Source organism: Misgurnus anguillicaudatus, chromosome 18, assembly GCF_027580225.2.
Source record: "Misgurnus anguillicaudatus chromosome 18, ASM2758022v2, whole genome shotgun sequence".
Classification (NCBI taxonomy): domain Eukaryota; kingdom Metazoa; phylum Chordata; class Actinopteri; order Cypriniformes; family Cobitidae; genus Misgurnus; species Misgurnus anguillicaudatus.
This window is the reverse complement of record NC_073354.2, coordinates 38,685,781-38,706,720: the sequence shown is the minus strand read 5'-3', so window position 1 is coordinate 38,706,720 and position 20,940 is coordinate 38,685,781. Positions and strand designations below refer to the sequence as shown.

Sequence of the window (20,940 nt, the reverse complement as noted above, 5' to 3'; positions counted from 1 at the left end):
GACAATGTGATGTACATTTTTAAATGAATATTTCTCTGGGATTCTTTGGGCTAGAAACCTAATCTTGGTCTTGTTTTAAAGAAGACAATTTAGGGTTTTTCACAAATGAGTTAGAAAGTAAAAATATTAAATATAAATATTTTTATAGCCGTTTACCTTTATTTTAATATATAAAATAATGCAGTAACATATTAATTTATAAATAAAATTACATAAAAGTTAATGTTTCACACAATAAATAATGTTAACATGAAGCAATATGTCTCAAGTAGTTGTGATCCAAATTTCAAGTTAAAATCACAAAAAAAAATGATGTTTGTGTCACAATTTTAAACCAATTTTAATGGTTTAACCAACAACTGCCACTAGATTTTGCTACACTCTTGTACTCGTGTATACTCACAAACTAATAAATTGTTGTCAACGGATTATTATTATTGCAACAAGGGTTTGAAATATTAAAACTACATTCTGAGAGCTTTCCGATAATATATAGCTTGTCATAATTTTTTAGTTTTAGAGTAGGGTTTTAGTGTTATATGCAAAAACAAATTTGGCCTACCTGTGGACCCGTAACATTTTAGAAACTGACTCTCACTATGTCATAATTTTCCCCAAATGGTAATGAAATATGAAAATTATACTCTTTGAGCTTTCCAACAATATATAGTTTGTCAAGATTTACGTTTAGAATATTAGTGTTACAAACACTAATGTGGACAGCGCCACTTAATGTTCATAGTAGGAATGAATGAATATTCACTAAACAGTAATAAAATATTCTGATTTAAGATATAAAGTGAGTCCAAAATCAAAATATGTGGTGTAGGATATAAGATATTTTATAAATCACACACTATAAATATGACAAAGATGCAGAAACAGATGGTTGCAGTAAAATAAGACTTTTTAATAAGGTGAAGAAACAATTTAAAATGATTTGTAACCCCCCCACCCCCACCCGCACGCACACCCCTGAAAGAGGACTGTTTTGAGCTTCTTTCCCGTGCTCCCTTTCTGTAGTTCAAGAGAGGTGAGTTTGGCAACATGGTGGAGCCTTATCTTTAAAAACACAGACACAAATGACAACGAGTCACTCAGACTGATAGTTATCGATTCCAAACCGAGTCTCCTCAATGTCCTCCCTACGAAGGAAAACATCCTCTGTTCCAGATCCTCCCGCACAACGTGCATGACTGTTGACATCTTAGCTTTCTAAAGCTCGGCGGATCACGCAGCTCACAGCACCTTATAATAATAATAATAATAATAATAATACATTTATATAGCGCCTTACACAATACTCACAACAGAGAAACCCTTGTAATTATTACTTTACTTTACCCCACCTCCCCTTGCAGGGTGAACAGCGGATGGTGCAGTAAACATAGCGAACGTTAGCTGGCTACGATTTCAGTACAGTAATATCAATAATCCTGGCTCTTTCTCAATTTTCTGGTAATATTCTATTCACAAAATACAACCAATAGTACCGCAATGTTAAAAAGTACTTGTGAAAATAATCCTGTGTGCTTTATTTGCTATGGTCTGCCGATTAGAAAAGGAAAATGCTCCACAGTGCTCTGGCATCTTATCTGCTGCCATGCAACGAAACTAGGAGTACGACCGGTTTAAGATGGCCGCCGTATTTCTCAGTCCCCAGCGGCCAATAGGGCATCTAGTCTTCTATATGATATCTATGGTCATACAGCTCAGCTGACACGGAGCCTCAGCGGGGACAAACATGACGAAGAGAAAAGCGATTCAAAAAACACATGTGTGCACGTGAATCCAACGGGCCACACTCTTTGAAAATATGAGCACTTGATGCCGTGTATATTCCTTTGGTGTTTGGATGTATGAAGATTGGCATTTTCCTGACAGAAAGGAAGAAGTGCAAGGAAGGCGGTAAAACTTTACCGGGTAGAAAGAGCGGATGATGATTTGGGTTCATCCTTCAATCAAGTAAGTGTAATATCAATGTTACAGTTTTGTACGCTTGAAACCTATTTCAAAATGTTTTGGCAACTTTTAAAAAGTGATTCACACGATAAAAACGGCACGCATTTTCCCTCTATGCTGCAAAAATTATCTCTTAAATCCACCAACCAGAAGTCGATTAATAAAGTACTTTCTTCTGTCATTCACACATCATGTGCGCATGCCCAAAACATAATAAGGTACAGTACGTGAACGAAGTGGCACTAATTAAATTAGGGACTTTAATATGAAAAAAATCTATGAGTCGTAACTTATTTTTTTATATATATAAAATAATAAAATTAAAAAAAAGATTATACGTATTTAAATAATAATTATAATAATTATTATTTTAGTTTTATATTTAGCAAAGTTATATTTTTGTTTTAAATAGTAATTTAAAACATTTAAACAGTAATTTAAAACATTTAAACATACGTGTTTGCGTGTGCGGGCGTGCATACAGCAGTATAATCATTTTGATTGGACGCAAGGCGTTAGGCTTGTTCGACTTCATGCGGCGCCACAAGAACCGACAGCCGGATGACGTCAAAGTACCGCGAGAGCGAGACGAAATTAGACTTCTCTAATCGGTCTCGCGGTACTTTGACGTCATCCGGCTGTCGGTTCTTGCGGCGCCGCATAAAGTCGAACAAGCCTGTTGTCACGGTTATGCGTCGACGAAACTTTACTTCCGGTCTCTGTTTAATGGTTTGTTGTTGGTGGCTGAACAGAACTCTGGAACATAATACTCGTTGAGAAAAACAAATGTTTTGGTTTCCTAAAGACGAGGGGAGACGGCGATCATGGATCATTTCTATGTGATGGGAGGTTTCGGCAGCCGATCTGTAGTTGGGTCTGTGACGAAAGATGGGAAATTAAAAAGAAATTGGAAAAAAAGCATGCGACAGGTTTATTTCAATGCACATAGTGTATTTATGTAAATTTTATGCCATTAAAAATTACATTTGCACAATTTTTAACTAAATTGACCTGAAAATGTCAAATGGTGTAACCACCAATTGCACCAAAGAATGAGAAATATTCAATATTTTATCTACCTTGATAGCATAATCATCATCATCATAAAAAAAGAATTAAAATATAATTTTATTAGTTATTTCTAAATTTAAATTTTAATGCGTTTTTGTGATATTTGTCTTGATATATGCTGAAAACAGCTCTGTTTTCTAAATAATCTTTGACAATTGATGTAAAAATGTATGTAAAATAAATCATATTATACCCTAAAGTAGATAATTATATTTTATTCCACATTTTTCATAAAAAAATACTAGTTACAGAAATTGACACAGACCGGTTGCACCACATTTATATTCTTGCAAATTTCCCCCAAATATTCTTTTAAAATGAAATAAAACCAGAAATTTTAGACTTGGTCCTCAAAAAAGAGAATGTATGCAAGTAATCTGCAAATTTATTTAATTTATTGAAATTTTAACCCTTTTACATTTAATTGAACCATACGGACACAAAATAATTTTGATAGCTATGATTTAAACTAAAGTAATCGACTTATGTTTACTTACGTTTGTTCCACCAAATCGTTTGTTTATGTTGTTACTACTGTCTTTATGCTGTTCTGACTTTACCCATGTAGTTAGTTTGAAGATGTAATTCTCTTTACTTCATGTAGATGTCACTTTAGTTACATAGATGAACATGAACTGTCAATTCATTATTGGAATTTATTAATTGAGCACCAGTCATATGTTTGTGAGATTTTTCTTTGTAAGATAATGGTGTGTAAAAATGAGAGACATTAGTTAAGTAGTTATGTAATGTATTGTGCTGCTATTGTCTGTCTGTTAGGTTTGAGTCCAGCAATAAGGAATCCAGCAAAACGGGAATCAATGCAGCTCCATTAACATCTGGAACCTTATGATTGTGCTACAGTATGTGTATTGATGCTTTCAAAAGATAAAGCCTAGAAAGACAGTTAACAGTGAGGATGTTAGAAAGAAATGGGTCAGAGGTACACATAGCAAAAAATGAAAGCTAATGTCCCTCGGAGAGCTGTTTAACACAGTCAGACCCTGGACCCGGTTTGGCTGCAGGTTTTAACCAGTTCCTCTCTGCTGTATCCTGGCTCTTATTTTGACAGTATTATCACTGAGAGTGAGAGATAAGTTGTCTTCGGAATCGGCGTGGCGCCGCTGTGTCCCTCCCCCGGTCAGACAGGCATCCCGGAGTTTGCGGAGAACTGGGTTTGTGTTGGCAGCATCGCAGGGTTCTGGGAAGCATCGCGCTTTTCCCATTGAAAGCCTCAGAGCTTGTCTGCACCTTCACTAGAGTCTCTCTGTTACCACGCTGCTGCTTCTTCTTTCATTGTGTTTCCATTTCCTTGTCTCATTTTCCCCCAGATTCAAGAGCTTTCCTGTGCAAAACAAACAGATGGGTGATGGGTATGACATCATTCAGGTCACATCTCTTCTTAACAGGCCACATGATTTGAGGATCATTCATGTCTGACAGTGTTGTAGTCGAGTCCAACTCGAGTCCGAGCCAAGACCAGAGATCAAGTGTCAAGACAGAATCCAGATAAAGCTGGATGTGGACTCGGTCTTGACTCGACACTCTGTGTTAAAACTAGAGGTAGATTAATCGATTTATTAATCGATTAATACATGCCGATTAATCAATTTATTAATCGATTAATACATGCCGATTAATCAATTTATTAATCGATTAATACATGCCGATTAATCGATTTATTAATCGACATGGCAATCGTTTTTCCGAGTGCGTCATTATAAAGTAAATAATTGGCTGAATAGATGCTGCATTATTTAGCAAAGAAACCACAGCAGGAATCTAAGTTTGTCTGGCTGACAGGACAATAATATTAGTAGTACCTCAAACAAAAATACATGCCGATTAATCCAACCCAAATGTTTAATGTCATAATTATTATTATTGATTTGCATTAGTTTATTTCCAGCTGGTTCATTTTATACATATTTTAAGTTAATAACGAAAGAAAGTGAACTATATGCAGCTGTCGGCTACGTTAACATAATTATCCAACTAATCAAAATCTGATTTCAGTTCTTTTTATCATCACTGCAATTCATATTTTTTTATTTTGATTAGATAAACATTAAGTGTTAAAACTGAAACAAATAAAGTACAAGACTACACATTTAATACACATTTTTGAAGTTTACCAGTTGGAGTATTTCACAAAAGTATTTACTTCAATACTTCAATATTATTAATTAATTTATTTCATTTAGCACATTTTCATGATTCAGTAGTACTGTTGTTTTAGAACTTGTGTAATACATTTTAGCACTGTTTCACTTTTAGTGTTATGGTTATTTTTTATCCAGTATCCATTTTAAAAACTATCGGTCGATTAATCGGTTATAGGGAAGTATGGACAAATCGGTATCGGTAAAATCCACTATAGTTCGACCTCTAGTTGAAACAATATAAGAAAAAGTCTTCTGTGGCGTTTTCCTTTACGCCTCTCTAGATCTCGATGCACATCTCCTCGTGAGATACGAAGGTTTCGCTGAGGTCGTCACCTTGAGACGGTTTTGAAAATAATTTCCCATGAGCGTCACCGAGCCTCAGCTTTGACTAGAATCACAGATAATCTCAAGTACACGGTGGCACGAAAAGATCAGAAAATCCACACACCCGCAGATGACATCGACACCCTCAAAGACACAGAGATACAAGCATTTACCAGGAGATTAGTACACAAATGTCTGACTGAAAGGACGCAGCATTGATAAACTGGGACAGATCTGAACTGGAGACACGGTGGATGACAGAAGTAAAGCAGAGAGTTTTGGGTGCCGCTCACCTCTGGTGGTCTATAAGTGCTTGAGGTTTGATCTGTGCTTATAGAGATATGAGAGACACCCAAGAGGTCGGGCACAGGTCAGAGACCCCCAAATTCCCACTGCCCACTTAGTGAGAGAGACAGAAGATTAAAAACTGCAATTTTATTTGCAATGTTATTGATTTATGTTCTCACAAATATAAACTGACACACTAAAAACATTAAGATCCAGGTTTAGTTTTGTTTTCCAGTAAATCTACCCAAGCATTTATTTACATGGGTAAATAACTATTTATAATCTTTAATATTGTGAAAAACAATAATATGACTTTTTATGAAATATAGTTTTGATTCAATGCAATTAAATTTAATTGTTTTTATATGATGCTTTTTTTACTATGTTGCACTGTTTCAAAGCAGCTTTGCATGAAAGAAGATAAAAGAAACAGCAGATACCTTGAAAATAGTTAAATATATACACTTAAAAAATGAAAAGTTGATTCAACTTAAAAAGTTACTTCAAATGAAAACACAAAAATAATTTAAGTTTACCACTTAAAGTATTTTTTTTTTTTACTTTAAGTGGCTCCCTGATATTGAAGGAAAACATGAAACGCGATAACTTGCTCAATTGTGGGGTAAACGGTATGCATTACAATAATGCTTTAAATTTGTAAAATCAATTAAAAACTGAACATTATATAACAAACATACGTTTCACATTCTTTCTAATCATCTTCCACACGTCCGAGCACAAATAAGCCTCACTCGCGTGCCAGCCTCTTCTTTGCTAAAACTTTGACTATAAATAACCTTTGGAGTATTCAAATTAATGAGTTATTGCAAACTATTGCCATATACACGTCTGCAAAATTTGATCAATTCAATATTTTATATTTTTCGGTATATTGTGCAGCCCTAATATACACTGTAAAAAAAATCCGTAAAAAAACGGTAAATCTCTGGCAGCAAATTGTTTTTCAAAATTACATACAAAAACCGTAAAAATACAGAGAATCTTTTACAGTCCTAATTCATTAAATTACAGAATATTTGTTAATAATTGTTATAAAACTGTAGAAAAACAGATAAATTATGTTATTTTACTTGTTGATATGTTTTATTGCAGGTGTTGGAGACCACTAGTATATAGCTTAGATTAATATTTTGATTAATATTTTGCTGGGTATAGGCAATAATCTCATCGGTTCTTATCACAATACAGGGGTTGGTGCAATGTGATGTGATAGTGTAAAGTTATGGGATTTTTCCTATTTCAAAAATTTAGGACAGCTGTCATTGAGAACACACCACCATAGGCAAACCTTAGCAAAAACATTTGTGGCGCGCCCCTACCCAGCATGTATATGACTGACCTTCAACATTGAAATATGGTTAAAATAATGTTAGTTATTATTTCAACGTTGACAGTTCATGCTAAATGGTTGCACAGGGTTAATAAAATGCTTAAAATCAATGTTGAAATTTGGTTTAAATAATATCAGTTGTTTGTTCAACGTTGACTCAATTTGCAAAATCAAAAGGTAATTCAGCGTTGATTCAACCTTGTCCTTCAAATTGATTCAATGGTTCTTCCTGTCACTGTTTAAAGGCGCTACCACTTTTAACATAGCTTAGCACAATCCATTGAATCTGATTAGACCATTAGCATCACACTCAAAGGAATAGTCTACTCATTTTCAGAGGTGTCAAGTAACGAAGTACAAATACTTCGTTACCTTACTTAAGTAGATATTTTGGGTATCTATACTTTACTTGAGTAATTATTTTTCAGACGACTTTTTACTTCTACTCCTTACATTTTCACGCAATTATCTGTACTTTCTACTCCTTACATTTTAAAAATCGCCTCGTTACTTCTATTAATTTCAACTTGTTTTCTTTTTTTACATTCCGGCTTGTCATCGTTAAAAAACCTATCTTGATAAATTGCATCATCCAGATGAATCCGATTGTGGTTGGATGAGAAGTATAAACATACACCATTTCGACTCCCTATTGGTTTGTACGCAATCCCCGCCCCCTTTCAATATTAAAATATGTTATTACCTTAACTAAGAATTGTTGATACATCCCTCTATCATCTGTGTGCGTGCACGTAAGCGCTGGAGCGCGCTGTGACACTTCGATAGCATTTAGCTTAGCCCCATTCATTCAATGGTACCATTTAGAGATAAAGTTAGAAGTGACCAAACACATCAACGTTTTTCCTATTTAAGACGAGTAGTTATACGAGCAAGTTTGATGGTACAAAATAAAACGTAGCGCTTTTCTAAGTGGATTTAAAAGAGGAACTATATTGTATGGCGTAATAGCACTTTTGGGAGTACTTCGACTCGGCGCAGTAACACCCTCCCTCTCCCATTATGAGAGTGAGAAGGGGAGCGGACTTTTCAGGCGAGTCGAAGTACTCCCAAAAGTGCTATTACGTCATAAAATATAGTTCCTCTTTTAAATCCGCTTAGAAAAGCGCTACGTTTTATTTTGTAAAACGCTCCAGCGCTTACCTGCACGCACACAGATGATAGAGGGATGTATCAACAATTCTTAGTTAAGGTAATAACATATTTTAATATTAAAAATGAGTAGACTATTCCTTTAACCAAAGAGTTTTGATATGCGCAACAGCCAAAAATAGTCCCCTTAGTGAATTTCAATAGCAGGGGACTATTTTCGGGCACTGCGTAATATCATTGTGCCTCCTGTAGCCATGTTACAGCAGCAAAGTCCTTAATTTTTACGGCAGAATGAAAGTATGGATTCCTAAATTTAGCGATGCTAATGGTCTAATCAGATTAAATGGATTAAGCTAAGCTATGCTAAAATTGGTAGCGCCAGACCCGGAGATCGGCTGAATGGATTCCAAAACGATAAAAATCAAATGTTTAACTCTGGCGGAGCTGGAAATGAGAATATTTTCAAAAAAGTGGAGTGTCCCTTTAAATTCAGACATATGAAGAGTGCTATCTAGTGGTCGAGATGTAAATTAGAAATGAAACAAATGCCATGAATCTAGTATGATTTTGTTAAAATATCGATATTGTTTTTTTTTTTATAATATGATATTTTCTAACATCCCTGAAGTTTTGTTTTAATGCCTAAAGCATCAAAAGTTTTACAAAATAAATTTTAAAACAAAGAAATGCATACACAGTTTTGCTTTACAAATAAATGTTTCTTGATTTCATGACGTTTCATAAACAAACCAAAAATACGGACATGAGAATTACTATGGTAGTACAGGTAAAAGTATGGTAAAGGATTTATACATTTAAAATGTATAAGGTATTCTCAGTAGGCCCTAAGGTGAGGATGTGTGTTATGTGTGATTTGCAGGTCCAGTCGTGAGCTGCATGACTCTGGATGCTGAGGTCAGACGCGTCCTCTTTTTAAACCAGCAAACAGTCTGATTGACGTCTCGTTAACCCACTCAACATTGTGAGATTGACATCACACACTCGGGTGTCCTGTGACTTTACAGGTATTCTTTAAATGCTTGCTTGTGTAAAACAAGGCACTTAAGCCTACAGTATATTGTGAATATAGTCATGCTTTGACCACATTACTGGTGACAATTCACATTTACATTTTACATTACCTTTAGTTTGAACCCATTGCCTTTTGCGATGCTAATTACAGTAACTAATCAACTAATTAATTACAGTAACCTTTTCATTTGGAGATTTAAGTTGTGGATGTGAGCTTTAGATTCTGTGTTTAGCCTAAAAGGTTTTTGCAAGTAGTAATTTCTTTCGATTACAGAGTCAGCCGTGGGTCAGCTGTGGTATTTCCAAATTATTTACAAAGTGAAGCTGAGATCTAAGAGCAGAGTAAAGTTTGGCTGCCGTCTGTGTATTGCTGTGTAGCAGTCATGTTGTTTACTTAGAATGATAAGCTATGATGGATGTCCAGCGACCATTACACAGGTCACTACATCTACATCACAGACCATCAGCAGGCAGCTCGTGGACAGGCTTGGGAATTTATCACAGTTATTAATATTGGAACTGAATGATTGTCATGGTGTTCGGTTTCATTAACAGTTTGAAACGTGACATGCGCACCAATGTACTAAGAAATGACTAAACAAATATACATAAGAGATCATTGCTTAGCATGCATGAGCTGAAAATCTCTCTATGGAGGAAAATGGTGTTAATGGAGAAGGACCATCTTAAAATTACACTACAATAAATTGTTAATGGTTAATTATTAAATCTCTATTACCACTTACACAAGTGTGCGTGTGTGTGTGTGTGTGTGTGTGTGTGTGTGTGTGTGTGTGTGTGTGTGTGTGTGTGTGTGTGTGTGTGTGTGTGTGTGTGTGTGTTTAAGGCTATCAGCCTATTCTGCATCATCTTCTGTGGACACAGTGAGTTCAATCCTGGGTCTGAAAGCAGTCAGGTCAATACTGGTGACATCCTCATAATTCACTTTCTTCATTTCTGATGTTTGCTGTATTAGTTACATGCTATTTATTAGTAAGCCCACATTTTTCAGGCCACAAATAGGCTTTGTTCCTAAACCTAGGTGTCATCCAATTGTTATTTTTAGGGCCGATACCAAAGATATATAATATTACCAAGATGCATCACTTGTATTGATATGAATGGGGAAGATTGCAACAGTTTGTATGGCCACTTTAGTCCCGCCTTCCAGTAGAAAGACACTTCCTTAAAAAGACTTTGCCAATACCAATTATTACAAATAAAGTAGATATTAACCGATATTTTGAACCTATGTATCATTAAGAATAATAGGGGCTCTGACAAAAGACATGCATGCATAATTCAGAAAACTGTGAATAATAACATTAATAGTAATAATATAAAAACCCCTAACAAATCAGATTGGCAGTGGGTAAACATTAGCCACAATGCGGTGAGTCCTGACAGAGGTGGCCACATCAGAGCCAAATTGTTGCTACAATGCTAAAAACAAAATTGGGATTCCTGAGTAAGTGCTGTATGCTAGTTAAAGGTGCAGTGTGTAATTTTTAGAAAAATCTCTTGACAGAAATGCTAAATAATATACAAAACTAAATTATCAGGGGTGTATAAAGACCTTTCATAATGAACCGTTATGTGTTTATTGCCTTATAATGAGACGTTTTTATCTACATACACAGAGGGTCCCCTTACGTGGAAGCTGCCATTTTGTGCAGCCATGTTTCTACAGAAGCCCTTAACGGACATACTTTTTTAATAAGTTGTCTCCAACGACGCCATGTTTGTCCAGTGGCGGCTACCATAGCTTCTCTGTGTGTTTCAAAAGCAAGAGGTGAGCAGTGGAATGAGCCATTGGTTGCAATTTGCAACCTCACCACTAGATGCCGCTAAAATTTACACACTGCACCTTTAATGTTATATGCTAGCGTTTAGGCTGAAGTTCTACTATTGACGTTACAGTTATGTTTTGCACGTCCATACTGAAAAAAACACTCACTTACCACTCAGAAACGTCCATTAACAATCTCCAAACAATTGATTATTCCTCAAAATCTGTTTCTTCATCTGATACAGACTCAAACATGAGATCTGTTTACACATACACAGAACTACTGAAGGAGCTGCTCTGAGAAACAGCCAATCAGAGCAGAGCTCAACATTATTATTCATGACCCTTTCAAATAAGGTAATAATAGACAATTTCTTTCAAAAGGCAAACCTTAGGGTTGTAAATGCACATGTAAAACTGTCTCCGGATAATTTTTGTACTTAATAAAGCCCCAAATCTTCTATGTAGATATCAGAAAACAATTTAACAGATTATTTAAATGCATTCTTTGGCACCTTTAATATCAGGGCTGATAATCAGTCGACCCCAAAAGCTTTAACATATGCAGAGTGTTCTGAATCACAAGATTAATTTCCTTTAGTTGGGATGCTGTCTATCTAGGGCAGTAGACATGAAGGCAGCTCAGTGAGTTTTGTACGGTGCTGTAATGTGAAGGGTATTTAAGTGGGCGACCCTCCATACGCTGGCGTCTGTGTAATGTTTTTCCTCTGTCAGTTTACACTTCAGTAGCATGAGGCCGATGTGACGCTGGTATAAGACTGAACTATCCCAAACTAATTAGAGCAACTAATGGAGCATTCCCTTCTTATCAGCTCAACCTTAAAGGGCTGAACAAAACCCTTTTTCTGTCAGATAGAAAAACCAGAAAGAGAAGGTATAAATGCTTTAAAGAAGAAATAGTTTACAGTTATGTTGTTCAAGGTCTGTTTATAGAGTAAGTCAAAGTTTCTGAAAACAAAAATAATTTTTTTGTCGTTTTGATATTACACTGTGAAAAATTCTTTGCTGCTTTAATCAACTCGGATTTACAAGTCCTTTTAACTTACTATTATTTATTTTGACAAGAGATGAGATGTTATAACTTACAAAAGAGATTTTAATTACGTCAACTTCATTTTATAAGTTGTAGCAACTCATGTCTTGTCAAGATAAATAATACAAAGTTAAAATGACTTATAAACCCATGTTAATTTAAAAAAAAAAAAATTAAGACAGCAAAAAATTTACAACGTATAAATGATTTTCCACCCGTTAGAATAAAATAAACTTTTTTAGTTTTTGTTTTTTGTGTATTTTTTTAGATCTGTATTTTAATGTCTTATATAAGAGATAATGTGTTAAATAAGCCCAAACAGGATGAAGACGAACCTGATATGGACTAAATGTTATCCTTAATATTTCGCACAAAGTAAATAAAACAAATAGAATTTAATATAATTTCATTATTTAAGAGAGAAAGAATTACAATGTGTAAAATAATCACAATCCTGACTGAGATCTAACAGTCATTTATATGTAGTTTGTTTATTATGTAAAGCTCATAGACCTCAAAATGATTGAACGACCAATCAGAATCAAGTATTTCATGCTTGGATTTAGGATAATTCCCATCTCAAACCAGAAATAATGTCTGGCACTCTTTTAATAATACTAAGCACTTTAAATGTTTTGATGTTACTAGATAATTTTTAACATTTATGTTTTAGTGTTATTAAATACTTATGTTAATTATTTTAGATGTTATTTCCGGTTTTAAGGTGGGAAATTTCCTAAATCCAAGGTACGCAGCGTAAGAATGGAAAACTTCTTGTTTTTTTGTAAACACAGTCTACTGGTGTACTACAACCACGTTTTGGAGGACATATGATGGATGATACCTGTATGCTCTCAACTTTTACAAATATTTTTTTTTTATTAAAATCACTTTAAACATGAAAAAGTAATACATGAAACTTGTATTTAAACAAAAAACAGGGCGACCTTTGACCGTCAGTACGGTATAGTAACTTTACAGTAGTTATATTTAACCTCAAATCTCTGTCTGTTGTCTGTTTCTTACAGAGAAAAATGTTTTCCAGGAAAGCCCATTAAAGCAGATTTTTTTTCTGCTCCGTTGCTCTGCTACATTTCTCTTTTTCATTTCTTCAATGATTATTTACATCCAAGGTCGCAGCAGCTGCAAGAGAAATTTAGGGAGTGCGAGTCAGACAGAGAGAAAGAGAGAGACGGTGAAGTAAGATACGGTACGAGGGAGGAACACTAGAAATAGACGGAGAGATTGAACTCCCTCCTATCTGCCTGAAACTCAAGGTTGAATATCTGATGCTCTGTGATGCTCTTCATACAAACGCATTTCACTGTTACACATCTCGCTTATCAAAAACCTTCACTGGCATTGAGATTTGATCATATTTTGTGTGTGTGTGTGTGTGTGTGTGTGTGTGTGTGTTTGTGTGATGGGAACTGTGCACCTGTATAAACTAAAGTGAAACAGTGTTGCATCCCCCTCAAACTCACACCTGTTAGTAAACCCTCACAAAGACCTTTTATTTCACATAAACTACTGTACGGTCAAGACCAAGTGTGAAGATCTTACTGAGCATGTTAAAGGCGGTTAAACTGTTGACAAGTTTACCTGAGTAAACCTAGTTAAATGACACAAACATATGAAGGAAACTATAGCCCGTCACTGCCTCGAGTTCTGGGGTTAAAACAAAAGTTCAATCCCTCTGTTCATACATCTACAATGTATATGCCAAACATATAGGGGCGGTTTCCCAGACAGGTATTGTACTAGTCTTAGACTAAAATAAATGTAAGAGCTGTCCAAACTGAAAACAACTTGCACTGACATATCTTAAAATACATCCGTGCCCTTTGTTTTGCCTCAAAATGCACACAAGTAATGTTTTTAGTAAGGCATGTTTGTTCCAACTAGTTTTATTTCCTTATTAAATTAAGGTCTAGTGCTGGCTTAAAGGGGAGATGTCACAAGACTTTTTTAAGATGTCAAATAAATCTTTGGTGTCCCCAGAGTACATATGTGAAGTTTTAGCATGTTAAAATTCCCGCTTTGTAGGTGCGAGAAAAAAATGCAGTTTTGTGTATGTCCATTAAAATGCAAATGAGCTGATGAAATGCAAACACTGATCACAGTCAGTGGCGTGGTTGAATAGTGGTGGTATTATTATAATAAGATCTCCTTATGACATCATAAGGAAGCCAAATTACAATGAGCTGTTTTTACATGCTTGCAGAGAATGGTTTACCAAAACTAGGGATGCATAACGATTAATCACGATTAATCTATAGCAGAATAAAAGTTTTTGTTTAGATCATATATGAACTGTGTATAGCCACTTTGTATAGATAAATGCACGCACATGCATGCATATATTTAAGAAATGTTTACATGTGTATATAGACAGTTTCAGAAGTAACAACATAAACAAGCAGCTGTCGTGGTCCGCACGTAACTTCCGGTAAACTCCGCTAAGAATAAATTACAACAAAGTACTTTAAACGTAGTTTATTAACAAGCAACAAAAAAGGAGATAGAGATAGATTACCTATAGGAAACCAAAACATTTGTTATTTTTGATAAGGCATTTGTTCAAGAGATCAGTTTAGCAACTAGTCAGACCATTAAAAAAACAAAATTGAAAGTAAAGTTCGGATCCAGACGTGTATCGCGTCAGCGCACGTTCGTCCGATGAAACCGTCTATACATTCGCATATTTTTGTATGATTTCTATTATATATAAATATAAATACTTAATATATGCATTTTTTTCTTAAACTTATACATGCATGTCTGCAAATTTATATATACATAATTATTATACACAGTTCACACACATATATGATGTAAACAAAAACTTTTATTCTGCTATAGATTAATCGCGATTAATCGTTATGCATCCCTAACAAAAAATAAGTTTCTGTGTTGATCTTTTTCACATTTATAGAACTAAAACATGAAAAAAGTCAGATTTTCATGCTATGACCCCTTTAAGCCAATCCCTGTCCGGGAAACCACCCCATAGGATTTATTGTTTTTCCACTGTCTGCCTGTTTTAATACTACTAAACATTTAGATCACATCTCATTCTGACTGCCTTTGCTTGTTTTATTTTACAAGATGATTACGCCTGATATTTTATTAAAATTCAGTTCATCACAAGACAGATTTGGAAATAAATTGTATCAGATAGTTCATATTTTATTTACCGCAGTGACTTCTGCTGCATTCTGTGACATTATATATGTTTGTTCAATTTGCATTTTTTGTTATGATTTTTGGGAGATTGTGAAATTTCAACTTGATCTCACAGGATTTCCTACACTGTTGGAAAACCTTGTAGCACCTAAATATTTAAGTTTAAGCAACTTGAATTCAAATGTCATTTCAACTTTATTGACTATTGAGGAGTTGGTATAAATAAATAAAAAAAACTTGAATGGGCGTAAGTTATTACAAATTAATTTTTATAATAAAGCGACTTAACTAGTCAAAAAAGTTCAAATAACTTATTAATTCAGCTTGTTTAAACTTAAGCATTTAAGTGCAGCAAGACATTTTTACAGTGGACAAAGGGTGCACAAAGCTTGTCACTATAAATATGTAGCCCGTCAAGTGTGTGGTTCGTCATTTCAAAATATGTGTTCGGCATGTCATGTAAACTTATGTGCATCACGTGTCATGTCAAAATAAGTGCCTGCTGCAGACGCGTCTAAAGGGTTTATGATAAAAGTGACTCTCACGTTTGCCAGATACTCGCATAATCTCATTTATAATCACAGTTTATAAACCCTTTTGACGCGTGTGTAGCAGGCACGTATTTTGACAAGACGCATGATGTACATGGTTCACAACAAAATGACGAGCAACACACATGAACACATTTTGAATTCACGTTTCTCGGAAGAGAAGTCACAGGCCGCAACTGCATGTGATTGTGTTGGAAATTTAGACTATTTGACCTGTTGAAGGATTATCTAGAGCAATCTGCCAGCTGGGTTTTATTTTTACATATAGGGGATTTGTGAATGTGTAACTCACCATTCTGAGTTGAACTGTTTTACCATCGGCTGTGAGATCGTCTCAAAAATCTTTCTGGTTCTTCAGATATGCGGTCCCAAAGAAAAGGTGCATATGATTCATAAAAGAGGACTCATATCACATCAAATCTTTGCCTTTATTGTTCATTTTCGAGAGCAGATATTGGTTGAATCTCTGTCGGTTCTGTTCACTAAGTACTTTGTAGTTGGTTTGGATTCCCACAGTTCAGCTGGGCCCGGCACTATCAGGGTCTGTCCGCCCAGGAGCCCTGACGTCAGCCGGACCTGATAACGGGGTCCGGCAGTGCGGGGTGGGGTGATGGGGGGTTAAGACTAACAGAGACAGCTCTCGATAACAGTTCAGACTGATAAGAGCTGAGACTGTGGGGCTCTATTGTCCCAGAGAATCCTTCAAAAGTCTGTCCTGTCCTGAATGAGTGCTATTGTGACATGTATGTTGGAAGGCCTGATAGCTGAAGCCTGTTTATGTGTGTAAGCGCACGTGTGAGAGCTGTTCAAAAACACAGATACTCCGTGAAAACCTAAATTTCATCACGTATTGTATGACCTACTGAATTCAGACTTTTTCTATTATTTTGTGTGCGTGCGTGTGTTTGTGTACCCATGCATGAGACAGAAACTCTTAAAGGGACAGTAAGTAGGGTTTTAAGTGTTTTATTAGTCAAAATCAATGTCTTTGTTCATAAATATGTCCTCGTTGGTGTCAAATGACCTCTGCTAGTGATCTGACTTTTCTTTGTAAGCGTAGAAATTCTTCTCTTTATTTACATTAAACGGGTAAGTACAAGGAGGCTTCCATGTCGTTCCACAATATTGATAAACTATAATGGCAGAGAAGGACAAAAAGCACTAACCTACCAACACGTTTTCATTCAGAACACGTGAACTAGATGAAACGGACAAGGAGATCAGTGATTACATAACGGCTGCCGTAGTTGCAACACGCATTTGGAAAAGCGAGGCGCTAGAGAGCACTGTTCGTTTCAAAATACAATTTCAACACTAGATGGGGTAAATCCTACTTATTGTCCCTTTAAATTAGATGTTTAATAATAAAACCTTTTTTTTTGCTTCTTTGAAGTATCTTCTAAAAAGCATTAGGGATCGGCCGATATGGATTTTTCAGTGCCGATGCCGATACCGATTTTTGTTTCATCAGCCTTAGCCGATGACCGATACAGGCTGCCGATTTTCTTGAGCCGATATTTTAAGCCGATACTGATTTTGCTCACTCAATTTACATCATAAAACTGACACAATGACGATGCCAAATGTTACAAGTCTCATAAAAAAAGTTACATTTATTGAACTTAAAAAAAACTATATTTAACAAATAGTAAAAACAGGTGAGGGTGCTATGGAACCATCTTTTGATGTTGTCATGGAAAGGTCGGTTGTTTTTAGCCACATGACCTGCAATCGCTTGGGGCTTCCATCACTGTCTGTAAATAATGCCGGAAAAAAATCGGCAAACACTGCAGCCACGTATCGGCCGATGCCGATACACATAAAACTCGCAAATAAAAAGCATCCATGTAATGCATGTTTCTTCTGGAGTTTCAGAAGACATCTTAAAGTAGGAATGCACCAATATATCGGCCTGCAATCGGGACATAAAAACAGTTTTCCCACTATTTGACATAGGGCAGATTATATCCTAACAAATAAAGGGGGTAAAAAAAACCTCAACAGAACTCAAACAATTATTTAGAAGCAGAATTGCAGTTTGTACGCTCTGCACTTTTAATATTTCACAACATAAGAATTTAAAGCAAAACTATCTGTATCCCATATCGGCACAGAAATCTGATTGTAACTAAGATATAACAATCAAATGTTTTAATATGAGCTCAATCATTTTTAATCTGATTTGCGCAATACCAAATTATTTGAGCTTGTGGTTCTTTGCACTGGGTAGAAAATTACAACATTTTTAAAAAATATATAATTTGTAATATCAACAGGAAATAAATTAAATAATGAGCAACATTCACATTTAGGCCATTACAATAGCAAACACTTTTATCCAAAGCAGCCTACAATAGAAAGGAAACAACAAACAGAGTGACTTGAACTACAACGTAAGGGAAAATGTGCTGGTTATTTTCTACCAGGACGTTAATTTTACATACATTTCTGTTAACCTTTATACACAATTCAACTAGGTCTGTCACGATTATTAAATTTGGCTGACAACAATTATTAAAATTGTTGAATAAATTGTGACGGTTATAATGATTAATTGTCTGTTTTAATGCTTCTCATACATTTTTTTGTTTGTTCATGAAATAATTTTCACACATTGTTGTGATTATTTCAATTAAATCTTTTGTCTTAAGTCTGTAGTGGCTGCACAAATATAAATTCCTTACAGATCCTTAAGAATAGCATCCTTCACTTCCCTAAATTTAAAATGTATGTTTTGGAAATGTATGTTTTACCTGGCAGTTTGTACTGCTTATCAAAGTTTTGCAGCATTTGTTTAAAGTTTTTTCCACTGTATTGAATGGCTTTGCAATGTATCGCATTACACTGTCATTTAAGAGGCACCATCTGATACTGTCTCTGCAGCTCCCCCTTGTGTTTTTTAAAGAGATGTGCAATCATTGCGGTGATCTGATATCCTCACGATGAGGTCAAACAATTGCGATGGGGTGATTATTTAACCATTGTGACAGCCCTAAACTCAACAACATAATGAATAGGGGTGTCACGATTCTCCAAATCCTCGATTCGATTACATTTTCAATTCTGATGTCACGATTCAATTCGATTCTCGATTTTTAAATGAGTTTTTTTTAAGACAAAAATTATATGCCTTTATTATTTTATTATTATTATTATAGTTTCACATTAACATGCACATTGCATGCTTTTCCTCGCATGGGGGTTTGTGGGCTTTACTTTACGTGAGAGAGCTTGTAGAGAGAGAATTCCTTCTTGCACGCAGATAGACTTAATGCGCGCGTCTTGGACTCCTATTATCTGAAATAAAACCGGTGCGTCAAGCACCTGCGCTTCTATCTGTCTCACGTGCACGCGCTCTCGTATCTGTCCAAAGTCTAAACATAAACTAAAGTAATAATCCTTACGTATTTGTTCAGTTTTATGCGTTTCATGCGGGCTGAGGCAAACTATACCTTTTGTTTAAAATATAACCCGCTGCATCTTGGTGGCTCTCTCATGCACGTGCAGAGAGCTGCGCTCTGTCCGGAGGCAGATCACTAGGTAGTAATCCTGTTTATGATATGCATTTCAAGGAGTTGTAGCAATACATCTCTCGTATTTAAAATATAAATCGCGTTCCGCTGGATGGATGTTTTTAAAGGCACTTCTGAGAGTTTATTTTCCCCCGCTTGGCAAGCCGACCGGACGTGACATGGGGGCGTGGCAGCATCGACGATCCCATTTTTTAATTCGAAGTTCGAGGTTGTGACTTAATTTCGATCTTTTTCGATTTAAAATCGAAATCGTGACACCCTTAATAATGAAATGCAAAAATCCAAATACAGGTAAAACAGCTATAACATAAAACAATACAGAAAATAACTTCATATTAATACTTTAATACATTGTGCCCTATTTAAACAGATTTTTTAGATAGGCACCAAATGCGTTTTATGTTGCTGAGGAAGCTGCCCTGTCAATCAAATATTGAAGCGTGTGTTCTTGAAACTTTGATTTGCTGTTAACAGTTGCTTGAAACAACCGAAACTTCTCCCCTCGTTTGATTGGACAATAGAAAAAAAGCGAAATAACGTCAGGCACTTTTTCACTCAGAATGCTCCTTCGGGCAAAACGCGAGGCGTTCGGTGTGGATAAACAGTGTCATAATGCTGTGTACAAACCAGATGCGAAGCATAGCATTCCATGATCTAGATTACTCTCAGGATATAGCTTCATATCGTGAATTTTTTCACTTGAGTTTTTCTACTTGAGGCGATTCGAAAGAAGCGAATAGGGCGGTGCAATTGCTGCGAAAACGCGCAATTCGCCTAACTGTGGGTTTACACCAGACGCGAGTTCAACGATTTGCGCGAGTAGATTACATACAAAGTCAATGCAAAGACGCATCCTTGCATGGGCCGATGCCAATGACGCGATATGGGCGGCGCGTTTACTGCAAAAACCTGCGCTATTCCCCTCAAATGTGTCTTCGACCCAAGTTAAAAATATTCAACTCTAGTGAAAAATTCGCATGACAAGAAGTTGAATCCTAAAAGTAATCTAGAGCCAGTAACGCAATGCCCGTGTTTGGTGTGTACGCAGCATAAAACGTGTCTTCGCGGCAAACACGTCGCTCTATTCGCATCATTCGCAATGCCCTGGAGGAATTTGCTGCTATTTGTGTCTTTGCATTGACTTTGTATGTAATCTCGCGCATATGATTAAATTTGTGTTTGGTGTGTAAGACCCACACTGAAAAAAATATTCATTCAATTTACTCCATTTTTTTAAGGTAAGTGGTTGCAATCAATTTATTTAAACTACATTTAAACAAAAGTTTGTGTTTTGATTTGTTTTACTAATTTTTTTTTGTTTAAATGTAGCTTAAATAAATTGATTGCGACCACTTACCATAAAAAAATTGAATGAATAATTTTTTCAGTGCATAATGCTCATTGCCCATAGAAAATCATTCAAAAAAGGTGCCTGCCACTGCCATAAACGTGCTCTGTGTGATCGACCCCTAAGAGTTTCATAAATTGCTCATATTTGCATCTGCAAACCTAGTTTTAATATGA

At 35.6% G+C, this 20,940-nt stretch overlaps 1 protein-coding gene and 1 long non-coding RNA gene across 2 annotated transcripts in view; one reads left to right on the top strand and one right to left on the bottom strand.

Moving 5' to 3' along the window:
- fig4a (FIG4 phosphoinositide 5-phosphatase a) overlaps positions 1-2,070 on the bottom strand; it is a 65,021-nt gene extending 62,951 nt beyond the window's left edge. Inside the window, exon 1 of the mRNA XM_055185746.2 lies at positions 1,921-2,070. The gene's annotated coding sequence lies outside the window, so the exon portion shown is untranslated. The remainder of the gene's footprint in view (positions 1-1,920) is intronic.
- Positions 1,831-9,966, top strand: LOC141350639 (uncharacterized). The gene is made up of 3 exons (XR_012358779.1): positions 1,831-1,965; positions 9,152-9,296; positions 9,578-9,966. It is a non-coding gene; the product is annotated as an uncharacterized lncRNA (long non-coding RNA).
- Positions 9,967-20,940: the final 10,974 nt, after the last annotated feature.